This window comes from Phyllobates terribilis, unplaced genomic scaffold (assembly GCF_046119375.1).
Source record: "Phyllobates terribilis strain yellow unplaced genomic scaffold, ASM4611937v1 Scaffold_3__8_contigs__length_932513732, whole genome shotgun sequence".
Taxonomy (NCBI): Eukaryota; Metazoa; Chordata; class Amphibia; order Anura; family Dendrobatidae; genus Phyllobates; species Phyllobates terribilis.
The window spans coordinates 7328803-7336249 of NW_027362763.1; the positions used below are offsets into that span (position 1 = coordinate 7328803).

General features: G+C 49.1%; 1 non-coding gene across 1 annotated transcript; it reads right to left on the bottom strand.

Moving 5' to 3' along the window:
* Positions 1-3120: 3120 nt before the first annotated feature.
* On the bottom strand, positions 3121-3205 carry TRNAY-GUA (transfer RNA tyrosine (anticodon GUA)). The gene is given in 2 exon segments: positions 3121-3156; positions 3169-3205. It is a non-coding gene; the product is annotated as a tRNA-Tyr (tRNA).
* Positions 3206-7447: the final 4242 nt, after the last annotated feature.

Sequence of the window (7447 nt, forward strand, 5' to 3'; positions counted from 1 at the left end):
AACATCTGGAATAGGGGTGGGGAACCTCAGGCCCACAGGACATTTACAAGCCTCGATGACCTTTTATCTGCCCCTGAGTAGATATCCGGGGACCCCAGTACTTGGGGCCGGCAGCTGTATTGTGACGGTTAATGTCTCCTCGCTCGGTGAGCATGTGTACGCAGTCTTCACTGCCGAACGCTGAGGCGCATGCACTGAAATATTACGTCCTGACACCAGCGCCGCATCAGGACGTACTTAGTTAAAGGGTAATTTATACGTCCCCTGAAGGATGATATAAATATCCACATGGCTCCTGGAAGAGAAAAGATTCCCCACCCCTGACGTAGAAACTCCAAACCTCACCCACAATGGGGACCAGAAGAAAACACAGGTGAACACAGAAGAAATAGACTTAAAAAAAGCTCAAAGTAAGTAATGACTGAGGTACAGCCGAAAAACACAATCATGAATCGAGGCCAAAGAGCTAAAAACATCATCTTCCGAAAAAGTCAAAAATGAGGAGGAAGAGAGGGAGGAAACTTCTGTCCGGATAATCCGCTGTAAGTGAAGAACCGTAATGACCCTAATAGAAGCCCTACTTCAGGAGAGCGGACTGCGAGGAGGGATTGCTAAGGAAAATTAATATTGTGGCCAGGGCCGGCTCCAGGTTTTTCTTGGCCCCGGGCGAAAGAGTCTCAGTGGGCCCCGTTAATACATACCACGATTCATGATGCACAGATACCACAGAGAAATATATATATATATATATATATATATATATAGTACAATGCAAAGATTTCACTTCTTACATTACATGAGCGATATCTATTGTAAATTCTACAATAGCCCAGAAACCAGCGAATCGCTCCACACAGAATACTGGCCCCCATAAAATGCTCCATACAGGATACTGGCCCCCATAAAATGCTCCATACAGGATACTGGCCCCCATATGAGGCCCCATACGAAATACTGGCCCCCATATGAGGCCCCATACGGAATACTGGCCCCCATATAAGGCCCAATACGGAATACTGGCCCCCATATGAAGCCCCATATGGAATACTGGCCCCCATATAAGGCCCAATACGGAATACTGGCCCCCATATAAGGCCCAATACGGAATACTGGCCCCCATATAAGGCCCCATATGGAATACTGGCCCCCATATAAGGACCCATACGGAATACTGGCCCCCATATAAGGCCCAATACGGAATACTGGCCCCCATATAAGGCCCCATATGGAATACTGGCCCCCATATAAGGACCCATACGGAATACTGGCCCCCATATGAGGACCCATATGGAATACTGGCCCCCATATAAGGACCCATACGGAATACTGGCCCCCATATAAGGCCCCATACGGAATACTGGCCCCCATATAAGGCCCCATACGGAATACTGGACCCCATATAAGGCCCCATACGGAAAACTGGCCCCCATATAAGGCGCCATACAGAATACTGGCCCCCATATAACGCTCCATACAGGATACTGGTCACCTTATAAAGCTCCATACAGGATAATGGCCCCCATATAACGCTCCATACAGGATACTGGTCCCCTTATAAAGCTCCATACAGGATACTGGCCCCCATATAACGCTCCATACAGGATACTGGCCCCCATATAATGCTCCATACAGGATACTGGTCCCCTTATAATGCTCCATACAGGATACTGGCCCCCATATAATGCTGCATGCAGGCTGTTACCCCCTGCATAATGCCCCATACAGGCTGTCCCCCCCTTATAATGCTCCATGCAGGCTGTTACCCCCCACATAATGCCCCATACAGGCTGCCCCCCCCCCTTATAATGCTCCATGCAGGCTGTTCCCCCCACATAATGCACTATGCAGGCCGTCCCGTCCCCCCTTATAATGCCCCATGCAGGCTATTCCCCACCTTATAATGCCCCATGCAGGCTGTCACACCTCCTCTTTATAATGCCCCATGCAGGATGTCACCCCCCTCTCTTTATAATGCCCCATGCAGGATGTCACCCCCCCCTCTTTGTAATGCCCCTTACAGGATGTCACCCCCTCTTTTTATAATGCCCCATGCAGGATGTCACCCCCCCTCTCTTTATAATGCCCCATGCAGGATGTCACCCCCTCTTTTTATAATGCCCCATGCAGGATGTCACCCCCCTCTCTTTATAATGCCCCATGCAGTCTGTCACCCCCCCTCTTTTTATAATGCCCAATGCAGGATGTCACCCCCCTCTCTTTATAATGCCCCATGCAGTCTGTCACCCCCCCTCTCTTTATAATGCCCCATGCAAGATGTCACCCCCCCATATTATGACCCATGCCACCTCCCCTCTCTTTATAATGCCCCATGCAGGATGTCATCTCCCCCTCTCTTTATAATGCCCCATGCAGTCTGTCACCCCCCCTCTCTTTATAATGCCCCATGCAGGATGTCACCCCCCTCTCTTTATAATGCCCCATGCAGTCTGTCACCCCCCCCTCTCTTTATAATGCCCCATGCAAGATGTCATCCCCCCATATTATGCCCCATGCCACCCCCCCCCTCTCTTTATAATGTCCCATGCAGGATGTCACCCCCCCTCTCTTTATACTGCCCCATGCAATCTGTCATCCCCTCCTCTCTTTATAATGCCCCATGCAAGATGTCACCGCCCCATATTATGCCTCGTGCCTCCATACATTAAAAAAAAAAAAATCAAATACTCACCTCCCTCCTCCTCACCTGCTGCCCGCTGCTCGGGTCCGGACTCCAGGGTTGCCGGCGTCATCCCGCTCTGCGCTCCTTGTGATGGCTCAGGTGAGCGCGCGGTGGAAAGACGTCACCGCACCCTCTAACCTGACATGTCACAGGGAGCGCAGAGCAGGAACACAGCGGATCTGCAGAGGCACGGGGAGAGGTAAGTATCCGGCTGCTGGGGCCCTGAGCAAATGGTGGAGAAGGGCGGGCGCTGACACAGCTCTCCTCCGCCCATAGCCCAGCGGGGTGCGCGACCGCCAGTGGGCCCCCTGCCTGCTCAGGGACCCGGCACTTGCCCGGGTGCTGACGCCGGCCCTGATTGTGGCTAATGTGACCCCACAGTAATATGGCTTCTTAATTCTGGAGATAATTATACTCTACTAACAATAAGTAGTAAAATGTCCTTCGAACCGGAATTGAACCAGTGACCTAAGGATGTCTGTGCCCCACTACAGTCCTCCGCTCTACCAGCTGAGCTATCGAAGGCTTGTGTACTGCAGCTCTCCTGCCGTCATCACCTCACTGCGTCTCCAGGTTTATACAGTCAATAAGATTCTGACTGTGACAATAATAATGTAATAACTAAAAAAAGGAAAAACATCTTCCTATACAGGGAGTTGAACTAAGGACTAAGGACGCCTGGGTGAAAACCAGAAATCGTAACCGCTAGACCACATGGCAGAGACACAACAGTGAGACATTGGCGTTTGAATGATGGAAAGGAGCTATGCAGCAAGTCCAGAAGTGATAGGGGAGAAAGAAAGATTGTAGAATCTCCATCAAAAAAAGTACCTGAGCTGTATGTGAGCTGTATGGGAAATATCCTGTGAGCTTTCATGTACTTTCCTCAGGCAGAGCAATAGAAGTCAGAAAAAAACACCACCCTCCAGTCCAAGCGTTGGTGGTATAGTGGTGAGCATAGCTGCCTTCCAAGCAGTTGACCCAGGCTTGTTTACCGGCCAACGTAGAACATTTTTTTTTTTTTAGCATTAACTACACTGCTCAAAAAATAAAGGGAACACTTAAACAACAGAATATAACTCCAAGTAAATGAAACTTCTGTGAAATCAAACTGTCCACTTAGGAAGCAACACTGATTGACAATCAATTTCACATGCTGTTGTGCAAATGGAATAGACAATAGATGAAAATTATTGGAAATTATCAACACACCCTCAATAAAGGAGTGGTTCTGCAGGTGGGGACCACAGACCGCATCTCAGTACCAATGCTTTCTGGCTGATGTTTTGGTCACTTTTGAATGTTGGTTGTGCTTTCACACTCGTGGTAGCATGAGACGGACTCTACAACCCACAGAAGTTGCTCAGGTAGTGCAGCTCATCCAGGATGGCACATCAATGCGAGTTGTGGCATGAAGGTTTGCTGTGTCTGTCAGCGTAGTGTCTAGAGGCTAGAGGCGCTACCAGGAGACAGGACAGTACACCAGGAGACGTGGAGGGGGCCGTAGGAGGGCAAGAACCCAGCAGCAGGACCGCTACCTCCGCCTTTGTGCAAGGAGGAACAGGAGGAGCACTGCCAGAGCCCTGCAAAATGACCTCCAGCAGGCCACGAATGTGCATGTGTCTGCACAAACGGTTAGAAACCGACTCCATGAGGGTGGTAAGAGGGCGCGACTTCCACAGATGGGGGTTGTGCTCAAAGCCCAACACCGTGCAGGACGCTTGGCATTTGCCACAGAACACCAAGATCGGCAAAGTGGCCACTGGCGCCCTGTGTTCTTCACAGATGAAAGCAGGTTCCCACTGAGCACATGTGACAGACGTCACAGAGTCTGGAGACGCCGTGGAGAGCAATCTGCTGCCTGCAACATCCTTCAGCATGACCGGTTTGGCAGTGGGTCAGGAATGCTGTGGGGTGGCATTTCTTTGGAGGGCCGCACAGCCCTTCATGTGCTCGCCAGAGCTAGCCTGACTGCCATTAGGTACCGAGATAAGATCCTCAGACCCCTTGTGAGACCATATGCTGGTGCGGTTGGCCCTGGGTTCCTCCTAATGCAGGACAATGCCAGACCTCATGTGGCTGGAGTGTGTCATCAGTTCCTGAAAGATGGAGGCATTAAAGCTCTGGACTGGCCGCCCGTTCCCCAGACCTGAATCCGATTGAGCACATCTGGGACATCATGTCTCACTCCATCCACAAACGTCACGTTGCACCACAGACTGTCCAGGAGTTGGCAGATGCTTTAGTTCAGGTCTGGGAGGAGATCCCACAGGAGACCATCTGCACCCTCATCAGGAGCATGCCCAGGCGTTGTAGGGAGGTCATACAGGCACGTGGAGGCCACACACAATACTGAGCCTCATCAGGAGCATGCCCAGGCGTTGTAGGGAGGTCATACAGGCACGTGGAGGCCACACAAAATACTCAGCCTCATCAGGAGCATGCCCAGGTGTTGTAGGGAGGTCATACAGGCACGTGGAGGCCACACACAATACTGAGCCTCATCAGGAGCATGCCCAGGCATTGTAGGGAGGTCATACAGGCACGTGGAGGCCACACACAATACTCACCCTCATCAGGAGCATGCCCAGGTGTTGTAGGGAGGTCATACAGGCACGTGGAGGCCACACACAATACTCAGCCTCATCAGGAGCATGCCCAGGCGTTGAAGGGAGGTCATACAGGCACGTGGAGGCCACACACAATACTCAGCCTCATCAGGAGCATGCCCAGGCGTTGTAGGGAGGTCATACAGGCACGTGGGGGCCACACACAATACTCAGCCTCATCAGGAGCATGCCCAGGCGTTGTAGGGAGGTCATACAGGCACGTGGAGGCCACACACAATACTCAGCCTCATCAGGAGCATGCCCAGGCGTTGTAGGGAGGTCATACAGGCACGTGGAGGCCACACACAATACTCAGCCTCATTTTGACTCGTTTTAAGGACTTTACATCAAAGTTGGATCAGCCTGTAGTGTGTTTTTCCACTTTCATTTTGGGGGTGACTGCAAATCCAGGCCTCCATTGGTTAATAAATATGATTTCCATTGATGACTTTTGTGTGATTTTGTTGTCAGCACATTCAGCTTCTACAGAACAAAGTATTCAATGAGGAGATTTCATTCATCAGATCTTGGATGGGGGATTTCACTGTTCCCTTTAGTTTTTTGAGCTGTGTATAATAAATTCTACTCCGAAAAATAGAGCTCGAGAGAAAACCTTGAGTCTCTTCTGTCACCAAATGTCAACTTTACTTCCACATCATTTTCTAATCCGCTTTTTATCTTCTTATGATGTTAGAAGGCTTAAAAGTTTTTATTTTTCCAATGAAATGTACAAAATTTACAAAACCTGTTTTTTTTTTGTGACAACTTGAGTCTTGAAGTAATTTTGAGGGGTCTATATGTCATATCGTGCCCAAACAAGACCCCGTTTACAAAGCTACAACCCTTAAAGTTTTCAGAGCACATTCAGGAATTGTATGAACCCTTCAGCTGCTTCATAGGAAAACAAAAATAAAATATAACATTTTATTTTTTTTTCACTAAAATTTTACTTTATCATCAAATTTTTCATTTTGACAGAGATAACAGGAAACAGTGGACCCCGCAATGTATTGAGCAATCTCCTGAGAACAGCAGGACCCCACATTCGGTCAGAAGCTACTGTTTGGCCAGATGGCAGGACGGGAAGGAGCGCTATTAGACTTTTGAAGCACAATTTTGACTGTAATAAATTGTGGACGTCATTTTGCATTTGCAGAGCCCCTAAGGACCAAAACAGCAGAAAACCCCCACAAGTGACTTCATTTTGAAACTTGACCCCAGAAAAATTCATCTATGGATCTGGTGAGCAACATGAACCCACAGATGATTCACCAAAGATTTTTCCGCAGAAATCTTGCCTATGCCCAAATTTTTCATTTTCATAAGTGTAATAGGAAAATATAGACCCCATAATTTGGTTTGCAATCACTCCTGAATGCAGTAATACCCCACATGTGATCAGACGCTACTGTCCGAGGACACGGCCTTGCACAGATAGGAAGGAGCGCCATATTGGAGGGCAGATTTTGCTTGAAAGGTCTCCATGTGACTTGTATCATTTGTAGATCCCCCAGGTGCCAGAACAGAAGAGACCTCCGATGAGTGACCCATAGTGATGAGCGAGCGTGCTCCTCAATACTCATTACTCGCCGGAACATCTCACTGCTCGAGATGCTCTGTGCTCACCGAGTATTTCCGGGTTGCTCGGCTGGAGCTCGGGTCTCCTTCCTGCATGTTTGGCGCTCATTACAGAGCCAATGAACATGCAGGGATTGCCTGCCACTCACTGTAATGCGGCAACCATGTTGGGTGTGGCATTACAGTGATTGGCTGGTCGCACAGCGTCATCAGGTGTATATCAGACCGGGCGCCGCCATGGTAGTCACAGTCACTCCGGATCAGACAGTGTAGGGAGAGCTGCTGCTGTGTCAGGGAGAGATTTTTACCTGCATTTAGGCTGTGATCCCACACCACTATTATTTATTTCATCTACACTAACAGTCCCTGTAAGGACTAATTCTGATGGATATTAATCCCGCTGATAGCAGTAGTTGGGCAGAGTTTGTGGAGACCTCCTATAGTACAGAATAGGGGCCACTGCGCGTTCTTTCTGCTGCTGGATCTCCTATCCATAGCCCTAGATATCAGGCTGATAATATTCTTTTTGCTTTGAATCCTGATACTTTTGGTAAGAAGTAATATAATATTCCATTCATAC